Source organism: Lampetra planeri, chromosome 49 (genome assembly GCF_965212315.1).
Source record: "Lampetra planeri chromosome 49, kcLamPlan1.2.h2, whole genome shotgun sequence".
NCBI lineage: Eukaryota > Metazoa > Chordata > Hyperoartia > Petromyzontiformes > Petromyzontidae > Lampetra > Lampetra planeri.
The window spans coordinates 2480319-2492985 of NC_136155.1; positions in this window are offsets into that span (position 1 = coordinate 2480319).

Genomic DNA, 12667 nt, shown 5'->3' on the forward strand with positions numbered 1-12667 from the left:
ATGCAATGCTCATCATGAATGGGATTGGAGAAACATTGTAATGCAGCGCGCTCATTATATCGAGTCGTGTTTTTGACACAATTGCTGAGCACAGGTCCAAAGGTCCAATCCGCCACGCGGCCAGCAATAAACAGCATTCTCACAGTTGCACTAGATAAAAGTTAAATTGTTTATAGAAATTGAGCCAGGTTATTTATTGTAAGAGCTTGGGGAAGGAGAGGAATGTGGGAGGAGGTAATTCCGAAGTCAAGCAACGCAAGGGAAGAATCAGAAAGATAAGCGAGGTGACCTACGGTGGGATGGTGGTGGTGGTGGTGGCTGAACGCGGTGTGGTTGAGATGAAAAAATCCTTAGGTTTCTTTTTGGTAAAGTCACCTAAGGGGAAAAATAAGTAAATAATCAAATAATAGAAATAATAGAAATAAAATAAAAAATCACGAATAAATATTTTAATTATATTAATTTATTATTTAACTTATTTTTCCCTACGTGACTTTACCGAAAAAAAACCTAAGAGTATGAATCCTTGCAGTCACGAAAGCTTCAAATCGAGAATGAAAGAATCCGTCTGGCAGACCGAGTCCTCGTCCTGGGTGGAGGGATCAGTGAGTTCACAGGACCAGTAACCATGACAATAGCGACGGAAGAACAATAGAGAAGCGACGTCCCGCGGGTGAGCGAGTGATCGTGTAGTTAAGTGCTGTATCATCAAACACTGTGACCTTTTTTTTCCCACGTGACATTCTATCAACTTTTTTCTTCTTGGTTGTTTCGGTAAAGTCACGTAGAATGGAAATAATAAAATTAAAAAAATAAAACATAATATATTATTTTTATTTTTATTATTTAATAATAATAAAATAGAATGGAAATAATACAATTAAAAAAATACAGCATTATATATTATGTTTTATTTTTATTTAATAATAATACAATAATAAAAATGTAACATAATATACTATGTTCTATTTTTATTACTTTATTATTTCCATTCTAATATATATTATGTTTGATTTTTATTATTTTATTATTTCCATTCCACGTGACTTTACTGAAAGAACCAAGAAGATGAATCCCTGCAGTCACGAAAGCTTTACATCGAAACATTCTATCAAGTTCACAAGTGGGGAGACAAAGGCCGCCAGGCGTCGTTGCTTCGTCGGCTCGGCCCAACTAGTCCGTCGGAGGCCGCGTTCATCACGAACGCCGTCTCAGCCCCGCGGCGTCACTCAAAGAGGGCTCGGCACTGGGCGCTTTGACTCAGAGAGGGGTCTCGGCACGGCGCTTACTGCGGGATTCGTGCGTCTGGGGATCGTGGGACGCTCCGGGCGCGGTGATTCACCCCGAGGTGAGCGTGGCGGTGCTCTCCCCGTAGAGAAAGGAGAGGAAAAAAACAAAAACCGCGAGATAACACTGGTCAACAACAACAAAAAATTCTGGCCTGGACTTTTGCAGCTGTTTTAGTCTAATTTCAGGGTGCTGATTCCAAATCTCATCTCAGATTTGCTCTATCACATCTCATTTTATGCAATCGGCATACCCCATTTTCATTGACTTTACCCGAAATTAACTCTGTCACTTATGATTGCAAGTTGTTGCGAGTCAGTGACTGCTTTAGTGTTAAAATATGGTGCTGTATTTTTAGGATAGTGTGTTTATAATATAATTTTATGTAGATATCCACATTTATTTAATATTTTTCTTCTGCAGTTTTTATTGAAAATGCAATATTTGATATCTCAAAAACCTGATGTGATAGACAAAAACTGATGCCAGATTTGGAATCAGCACCCCAAAATGACCTTAAAACCGTTGGAATACCTTATGCCAGAAAAAGTGTGTTGACCAGTGTTATTTTCCCCGTCCGTCCGCAGGAGGTTAAGCCACAAATCGACGGTTCCTCAAATGTGGTTATCGGCCCGCCCTCCCAGGGATTCGAGGCACTAGAACACGAGAAGGTGCAGCGGGGCGGAGAGGCGAACTCGACCAATTACTAAGAACAATAATACACCCAGCAGGTGTAATTAGCGTGTCCGTCCACATGCGGGTGACCGACCCCTTCCCACTGATTGGCTGTCACCCGAAGCCGTGACGTGCCGAGCAGCAGCACAGCCGATGAGAAGGAACGCGGAGAAGACTCGAATGAAATTGGCGCGGTGGGCAACTCAATCGGCCAGCAAAAAAAAAAACTGGCCGGCAATTATTGTGATGCAAATTATGGGTGAGACGGAGAGACATTTTGGATGGAGGGGAGAGAGAAGGGGTGTGAGGTAATGAAATTAATGGGATTGGTGATCAAGGGGTGCAGTGAGCGGAGGAGTCGAGGAAGACCGGGAGAAAAAAAGAAATCAAAAGGACTCCCATGCAAGAACTCTGGGGGCGCCTTTGTAGAGAGCTCCCCTTGAAGGCCACGCGTCGCATCTCGCCGTCGGCGCGAGCGACGACTTCAAGCGGCGCTCGTGATCACGTCGCCTGGATCTGCCCTCGCAACGTCTCGGAGACACAGACGCGGATTTACATCCCTTCATCGCAGGGGTCTTTTTCCAGCCGGGGCTGTCCGAGGATGATCTCCAAAAAAATATTTCGAGGGGAGGGTGGTTGCGAGCGAGGCAGTTCGAGGTGGACGTCTGGGAAATGTTGTGGGGGGCCTGGGAGAGAAGAACAAATATTTCGTGAAAATTCAATCTCTGCGTCTGTTGGCAATGGACACTTGCCCATCCAGAAACTTAGGCGCGGGGTTGGTGGACCACACAGAGACGGAGCCGTCGAGTGCCGGGGATTATGTGTGCGTGCAGCTTCCATGACTCCGCAGAGAGAGAGAGATGAGAGGTCAGCGTGGCTCGGTCAAACACACAGCCCACGTGGTCAACTTTCTCTTGCATTGGGACAAACCCTGAGAGTCGTTTCCTTACGAGGGTGATTCTAAGTGAAATCCAAATGGGGTTGCCCTTCAGACTAATGTTGGGAAACACTTATCTCAATCTAGATTTATCTAAATCGAGACTTATCTCAATCTAGATGTATCTCTATTGGCAGCGCTTTGGCAGTGGTGGGAATCCCACGTTTGAGAATCAGAATATTTAGTTGATACCGGAGGAATCCGATGAGCTATGAAGCTCTTTGTCACAGATATCCGTTTCTATTACGATGACGAATATCACCAAAGGATATGACAGGTGCCAGGTTGACTGCGCTAATGGATGATTCGACTTGGGGTTTTTTATATTCCATCACTGAGCACAGCTCCTAAAGACGCAATAACGCCAAGTGACCAGCAACAAACAGCACTAACGTCAAAGCTGTTATAGTTGAGGGTGTTACGCGCCCGCTTGAATAGAGTCAGGCGATTGTTGTTGTAAGAGCTTGGGATTGGGAATAGACAATCATCATCATGGTGATGGGAAGAGGAGGAGGAGGAGAGAATTCCAGAGTAGAGCAGTGGGACGAAAGGAGCAAAACGTGAAGCGAGGTGACCCGCAGTGTCTGGCGAGTGAACGCGGCAGTGTGGATGTTGATCTGCAGTGTCTGGTGGTGGTGGTGGGTGGGTAGGGAGCGTGGGTGTCGCATGGGGGGGGGGCGTGGAGGAGTCGGGGGTGGGGGGGGGGCACCAGCGGCTTTGACCACGATGAAGCCCTCCATCGTTTGAAAGTTTAAAAATAACGTTTGTTGATGGGTCGAGTCCGCTGAGTTGGCCACTGGCTGCTCGAGATTGCGAGTTGAGCAGCACTCGCAGGGCATTGTGGCAGAGAGGAGAGGCGGGACGGTCATTATCATCCGTGAGTAAATGTCAGATTAGCGCATTGTGCCTCGACGCGGGCCACAAAACGGCTTTAACTCTCGCGAGCGATTTTGTTATTTTGTTTCTCTTGCAGATGGGTCTTGAAAGTCCGCGTGAAGGTGAGAGCGACTTATTTATAAAGCTCGCTCAGCGGCACTACTCCCACACCCCCCCCCCCCCCCTATTGTGTGGCCGGGAACGATCGATGGTGAGCCGTGAGCTGCAGATCAGCAATGTGCAGGGGACGGTGGGGGAGGGTTGGTGGGTGGGTGGGTGGGTGGGTGAGTGAGTGGGTGGGTGGATGGGTGGGTGGATGGGTGACTGGGTGGATGGGTAAGTGAGTGGGTGGGTTGGTGAGTGGGTAGGTGGGTGAGTGAGTGGGTGGGTGGATGGGTGGGTGGATGGGTGACTGGGTGGATGGGTAAGTGAGTGGGTGGGTTGGTGAGTGGGTAGGTGGGTGAGTGAGTGGGTGGATGGGTGGGTGGATTGGTGACTGGGTGGATGGGTAAGTGAGTGGGTGGGTTGGTGAGTGGGTGGGTGGGTGAGTGAGTGGGTGGGTGGATGGGTGACTGGGTGGATGGGTGGATGGGTGAGTGAGTGGGTGGGTTGGTGAGTGGGTGGGTGGGTGAGTTGGTGGGTTGGTGAGTGGGTGGGTGAACGGGTGGTTGGGTGAGTGTGTGGGTGGGTGGGTTGCTGAGTGGTGGGTGGGTGGGTGGCTGAGTGGGTGGGTGGGTGAGTGAGTGAGTAAGTGGGTGGATTGGTGAGTGGGTGGGTGGGTTGGTGAGTGGGTGGGTGGGTGGGCATGGTGAGTGGGTGGTGGGTTGGTGAGTGGGTGGGTGGGTGAGTGGGTGGGTGATTGAGTGAGTGATTGGGTGGGTTAGTGGGTGGGTGTGTGGGTGGGTGGGTTGGTGAGTGGGTGGGCGGGCGGGTGAGTGGGTGGGTGGGTGAGTGACGACTGCTTGTGTTGCGATCAAAACGTCGTAGTTTTTTGTTATTTTCTTTGAACTTATATACGTGACTTTACTGAAAGACCCAAAGAATATCAATTTTTGCTGTCACGAAAGCTTTAAATCAAGATTTAATAAGGGGGTTGAACGGGAAAACAGAAAGGATCCGTTAAAGGGAACGGACAGGGATTGGCTAGAGGCAAAAACAATGACAGGAAGGTTCGAGAAAGGGGGTTGATGGAGATGTAAGGGGAGAGCACGAGGAGTGGGGGACGCTCGGAGGAAGATACAAGCGGGGAAGACACGAACGAAGCCATGGGGTCCCTTATTGCGTAAAAGTCTTGAGTAGGGTCCCGTATTGTGGAAGTCTTTAAATAAAAGTGGCTCTTCTTATTACTGTGTCGTCGGCGTCGTTACACGGGGTAATGTTTCACCCCTGGGATGTTTGGCCAATATTGGTGACAGTGTTGCGCGAATGGGAGGAGGCCGGGTAATCCGACGGAACCCCCCCGTTGAAGAGGGGGACAGAGAATCTAGTAAATCCAAAACTGAAAGGCGCCGGAGTGGAGAGTCGAACCCAGGATTTCTTGCTGCGTGGCACGAGCGTGACCACTTCGTCATCCTGCTGCCCCAATTAAACCCAATTCGTCGTCTTGCGTTCAGGCCCACGGACGGGACACCCCCCCTCCCCCAGAATGCTCCCCAGGCCATCGGCAAGCAGCGGGCGAGAGGGCCCCCCAGAGTTGGTTTGAGCCGACGAACTAATTTGGCGTTTCTCTTCGGCTGGCAGGCAAATGCCGTGGACCTCGGGGGACAAGGCGCCTCGATCGTTATCGAGCGCGCACCGGCCCTGATGTTGGAGGGGGGAAACGCGGCTCTCCTTCTCTTGTGTTGGGCGCGCGAAGACGATGAATGGGCAGTGAGGGTCGCCACGCACTCACGGAGCTCTTTGAGGCCAACCCAGAGTGAGAGAGCGAGAGAGCGAGTGGTGGGGGTTTACATAAAGCAAAGTTATTATTTAAAAAAAAAAATTACGAAATCTTCTTGTTTCGATTTAAAGCTTTCGTGACTGCAGGGATTCATCTTCTTGGTTCTTTCGGTAAAGTCACGTAGAAGGGAAGTAATAAAATAATAAAAATAAAACATAATAAAATAATTCTCACGACGTGGGCCTCACTTGCTGCTTGCGTTGTGGCCGAAACGTCGTGAGAAATATTTATTATGTTTTATTTTTATTATTTTATTACTTCCCTTCTACGTGACTTTACCGAAAGAACCAAGAAGAAGACATCTTCTTGTTTCCACTGATCCGTAAAAAAAACGAGCGAGTTGAGTGGCTGTTCTCTTGTTCTGTTGTTTGTTCGTCCAAGAGTTTTTGGATGGGGTTGTTTTTCTCCTGCACGCGAAGTATTTGTCCATAATTAACGGGCAAAATCATGCCAATGCCGGCTCACACCTGCCCTGCAACGATCACCGTCAACCGTTGATCGATCCACTGCTGAATGAACGAATCCCACGCAGAACAGCCGGGGGGGGGGGGGTAGGAAGCATACAAACTGCACGCAGAGAGAAACTCGGTTAGGGGGGGGGGGGGTCGAACCCGGGCGCTTCTTGCTGCGGGCCGCTCACAAACTCGTGAACGAACGTCTCTCGTTGCGGCCGAGAATTCAACGCGTCCTCCGCAACGATTCAGACACCACCCTGGGCGCTTTGTCGGCTCGGTCACGATAGCCAAGCGTGGCCCAGACCCCTACCAATCGCCACCGATGAATCCCACACAAACGCTCGATCATTGACACTCCCCCCCCTCCTCCCCACCGGTGTGGTGTGAGGGGGGGGGGGGCATTGTCACGGCACGCAAGGCCCAACACAATCATCAAAGCGTAACGAGATTTTAAAAGCTGCCACGGAATGAATTTCCACGGTGGGGGGGGGGCGGATTAGCTGATTGAGCGAGAATGTTGCGATACATAATCAGCGTTTGGTGACTCGCATCCTAATGCCGCGCTCAGTAAACACATTTGCCGCGCGAGCCTTTACGGCGTTTGTTGTTGCTTCAAAGGAAGCGATTAAAGCGCAGTTGTGTTGCGTGACTGCGGAAGAGAAGGATTGTAAAATTGTAGGCGACAATTCACGACAACTCTGGTTTTTTTGGTGATTGGAAGTGACCAAAAATGTTGCTACCGCTCAGCACAAAAGGGTGTGTTCGTGAACCCATTCCGTGTGAAACTTTGAATCTGATCCTCTGGGTGCTGCAGGTCCCGCTCAGATGCAGAACACCCATTAATGTAACTGGCCAAACAATCAAATGCAGGACCCTCCTAAAACATAATCTTGAGACTCAGTGAGGCTTTCCTTTCCTGTACTCCGCCAATGCCACCAACATGGATAGGAACTGTGAACGCATCTGCTGGCTTCCGGGCCCAGTAGAATCTCACTGAGACTCATAGACTCTCACAAAACTCATCGACTCTCACCGAGACTCAGATTCTCACAGAGACCCATAGACTCTCACAGAGACCCATAGAATCTCACAGAGACCCATAGACTCTCACAGAGAACCATAGAATCTCACAGAGACCCATAGACTCTCACAGAGACCCATAGAATCTCACAGAGACCCATAGACTCACACAGAGACCCGTAGACCCTCACAGAGACCCATAGACTCTCACAAAACTCATAGACTCTCACAGAGACTCAGATTCTCACAGAGACCCATAGACTCTCACAGAGAACCATAGAATCTCACAGAGACCCATAGACTCACACAGAGACCCATAGACTCACACAGAGACCCGTAGACCCTCACAGAGACCCATAGACTCTCACAAAACTCATAGACTCTCACAGAGACTCAGATTCTCACAGAGACCCATAGACTATCACAGAGACCCATATACTCTCACAGAGACCCATAGACTCTCACAGAGACCCGTAGACTCTCACAGAGACTCATCGACTCTCACATAGACCCGTAGACTCTCACAGAGACCCATAGACTCACACAGAGACCCGTAGACTCTCACAGAGACCCGTAGACTCTCACAGAGACCCATAGACTCACACAGAGACCCATAGACTCTCACAGAGACCCATAGACTCCCACAGAGACCCGTGGACTCTCACAGAGACCCGTAGACTCTCACAGAGACCCATAGGCTCTCACAGAGACCCGTAGACTCTCACAGAGACCCATAGACTCTCACAGAGACCCATAGACTCACACAGAGACCCGTAGACTCACACAGAGACCCGTAGACTTTCACAGACACCCATAGACTCTCACAAAACTCATAGACTCTCACAGAGACTCAGATTCTCACAGAGACCCATAGACTCTCACAGAGACCCATATAATCTCACAGAGACCCATAGACTCACACAGAGACCCATAGCATCTCACAGAGACCCATAGACTCTCACATAGACCCATAGGCTCTCACAGAGACCCATAGACTATCACAGAGACCCGTAGACTCTCACAGAGACCCATAGACTCTCACAGAGACCCGTAGACTCTCACAGAGACCCATAGACTCTCACAGAGACTCGTAGACTCTCACAGAGACCCATAGACTCACACAGAGACCCATAGACTCTAACAGAGACCCATAGACTATCACAAAACTCATAGACTCACACATAGACCCATAGACTCTCACAGAGACCCATAGACTCTCACAGAAACCCATAGACTCTCACAGAGACCCATACACCCTCACAGAGACGAAGAAAGCACGATGTCTTCCACTCTTTGTAGCGCTGCGCGAGGCAGTCACATTTGGGAGATTCTATTTCTTTTCCTTTGTGTAGGAAGGTGACAGCAGCTGTCTTGGCCAGTGCTGACACGATGTGTGGCAGCTCACTGATGATGATGATGGTGGTGGTGGAGGGATGAGAGGGGGCTTATTCGGGCCCCCCAACTGTCGCTCTCCGGGTCTCTGCCGTGCTGCTGCTGCTCGTGCCCTGCGTGCGTTCCGTGCCCTCTGTTCCACAGCGGCTCCCCCTTCCATTGCGGGCGCGTGACCCGGGGAGGTGGTTGCTGTGGCTGCTGCCCGTGGCGGATGTGCAAGCCTCTGTGTGCCCGCAGCTGCTGTGTATTTAGAGCCCCGCGGTGTTTCACCGAGAGGAACTGTTGCTCTGGCGCGGTTCATAAGCCAGTGGCGGGTGGCGTTGACTTTATTTAGCGAATTAACCACCGGGAGGGCCATTCGCCCGCCTCTCGGATTGGTGGATGTTCACCCTCCTGCACCGCCGCGCACGGGGTTAGGGGAAGACCCCGGCGCTCGCGATCCGGCGGCGCCCGTCCGGCTCCTGGTTCGGGTCTAAGCGGAGGCGATGCGAGAAGGTGTGGACGTGGAACGCGGCGTCTGGAATTTGTTCAAGCGTCAGCTGTTCGTGGCGGTCAGCGGCAACGCATGGCTGAGCAGAGACCCTCCCCGCGGAAGCTGACTGCAGCCGCCACTGTTGCCACCATGGACTCGACGTCTTCCGACGGGTGGCGCAGTGGTGGCGCTCGTGTCCGAGGGCCCTGCAGGCTTGAGGCGCCCTCCTGGATCCAGGCGTGCGTACCTCGCCAGGGCACCCTTCACGAACCCTCATTGACCGGTGTGGTGAAGTATGACCACTACCCCCCCCGCCACTCCCGCCGGCAAGACTGATGCACGTAAACCGTGGCCCGCGGTAGGTGTCGATCCACCGACCCTGGATGCATCCACGGAGGAGATGGAGCGATGATGACGTCAGTTAACGTGCAGGTTGCCGGGTGGATTGTGACGTCGTAGGGTCGTGAGAGCGGGGTGGCGGCTCGGGGAGGTGTTCATCCAGCAGTGGATCGACCACGGCCGATGACGACGACGTGCATCCCGAAGTAAAGGAAGCACACACGAGTGGACACCACGGACAGGTCCGCACAGATGGGTTAGCGAACACCCCCTCGGCTGCACCGCCCAAACTCCCGACAGCATCACAGCCCCCAGCGGGGTAGCGGAGGAAGTGTCACAAATCATCTCCGCGGTCCACCAACCCTCGCCTCCCATAAGCCCCGGGTCGGCAGGCGTCCAGATCGCCACCATGGGGTTGGCGAAGTCGATCTCGACGCGTCTCCCAAATCAAAGCGGCGGCGGCGGCGGGAGTGGGGGGGACGGGCTTCGACACTCGTTATCCAATTCGCAAGTGAGAAGAGATGATCTCTGTTGCCATGGCGATATGGATCGTGCGAAGTCAATCCTCCACCCCCACTCTACCCCCCCCCCCGCCGCTCTAAGTGACGCTGGCGACACCGCCAAATGGAACGTCTTCACTATCTCTCTCTCCATCTCGCTCGGCGCGACGTTCCACTCGTTGACGTTTTCATTTCACTCCAAGATCGAGACCGAGACGACGTCATCATCGTGGCCTGAGTCGTTGATGCCGCGACAACCACCACCATCATCACAACCACCACCACCACAACCACCACCACAACCACCACCATCATCACAACAACCAGCACCATCATCACAACCACCACCACCACCACAACCACCACCACCACCATCATCACAACAACCACCACCACCACAACCACCACCACCACAACCACCACCACCATCACAACCACCACCATCATCACAACCACCACCACCATCATCACAACCACCACTATCATCACAACCACCACCATCATCACAACCACCACCATAATCACAACCACCACCACCATCATCACAAGCACCACCATCAACACAACCACCACCACCATTACAACCACCACCATCATCACAACCACCACCATCATCACAACCACCACCATCATCACAACCACCACCATCATCACAACCACCACCATCATCACAACCACCACCATCATCACAACCACCACCACCACCATCATCACAACCACCACCATCATCACAACCACCACCACCATCATCACAACCACCACCATCATGACAACCACCACCATAATCACAACAACCACTACCATCATCACAACCACCACCATCATCACAACCACCACCACCATCACAACCACCACCACCATCATCACAACCACCACCATCACAACCACCACCATCATCACAACCACCACCATCACAACCACCACCACCATCATCACAACCACCACCACCATCATCACAACAACCACCACCATCATCACAACCACCACTACCATCATCACAACCACCACCACCACCATCATCATCACAACCACCATCACAACCACCACCATCATCACAACCACCACCACCATCATCATCACAACCACCACCACCACCATCATCACAACCACCACCACCATCATCATCACAACCACCACCACCATCATCATCACAACCACCACCACAACCACCACCATCATCACAACCACCACCACCACCATCATCACAACCACCACCACCATCATCACAACCACCACCACAACCACCACCACCATCACTACCACCACCACCATCATCATCACAACCACCACCACCACCACCATCATCACAACCACCACCACCACCATCATCAGAATCACCACCACCACCACCATCATCATCACAACCACCACCACCACCACAACCACCACCATCATCACAACCACCACCACCACCACCACTCTCTTTCCCCCTCCACCATATTCCGCAGCAGCTGCACAGGAGACACGGGGGTGACCCTCCAAGATCTGACCTCAGAGTCTCCCTCCATCTCTTCTGGCATCCTCCCGTAACTAAGCAACCACGGGGCGTAGCCGGCGTTGGCCTAACAACATCCCAGTGTTGAATCATGACTCAATCTGGGATTACACCGAGTAGCGATATCGCCCCCTTCCACCACCCACCCACCAACCAACCCCGCAACTACTGCGAAATCTTGGCAGGACCCTCCTGAGAAAGAGCCACGAGACTCAGGGCGACCTTCCCGGGTTAACTGGCGCTATAAATAGTCATGACGATGAGCTCAATCATCACAACCTGCCATGTCGTCTTCTGAACGTGGCAAGCTTGCGAAAGAAATTGTACCGCCGTGAATCTGAAGAGTCAATTGTGAGAGAGCTTTACATATTGTTATTCTTAGGTTTTTTCGGTAAAGTCACGTAGGTAAAACATTAAAATTAATAAAAGTAAAATAAAATAAAAAATACAAATCACGACGTTTCGGAGGCAATACAAGCTTCCGTCTTCAGGTGGAACCGTCACAGCCACGACAGCTGTATCAAGTAAATGAGAGATTACAAGAGCTACCACTCCGTATATATAATGGTTGGAGAGGGGAAGGGCCAAGTACGGCACACTTTTTATTAATATGGTAAGGTGAGGCTTAAGACTAAGAATAGTCTGCATAACAAAGTCTGGGCCTTTGTTATGGCTGTCTATCAATAACCTGTAATAGTTGTCTGTCAAATAAGATGGTCCAAATAAGTGTAGTTACATCTTGTTTGCATGGTTAATCACAGATTTACATATTGTTTCGGGGAGAGGAGAGAAGATGCAACTTGAAAAAACTACAAAGTAAAACGAACCTCGCAGACCCCATCTCACGCAACGCGCCGCATATACCCTGGTAAGGAGAAGAAGAAGATGATGAAGAAGAAAAATAATAAGAAATGCACCTCAAAAGTGCTGGGCACGCGTGCTCGATTGAGGGGGATTTCACACCCGGGTGGCCGCGTACCTCCAGAGCGCGGAATAATATCTGGCAAAAGAGTCGGGCGCCGCAGCGTGAGGAGGCAAAGTGAGATAAAAGGGCTGCAGAGATGAAAATATAACTGGAGGGTGAAAGAGAGAGAGGGGGGGGGGGGCTGCAAGCGATAGCACGTGGGAGCGAGCGGCAGGCAGCGAGATTGAAATGCAATTCTCGGCAACGCGTCTCTCCTTCCAAGACGTCTGCTCGACGCCCTCCCAAGTGCCCTCCAATTGAGGGCGGTCTGCCAGCATGGGCGAGAGCGGGCACTCGTGGGGGGCTCTACTTTTAC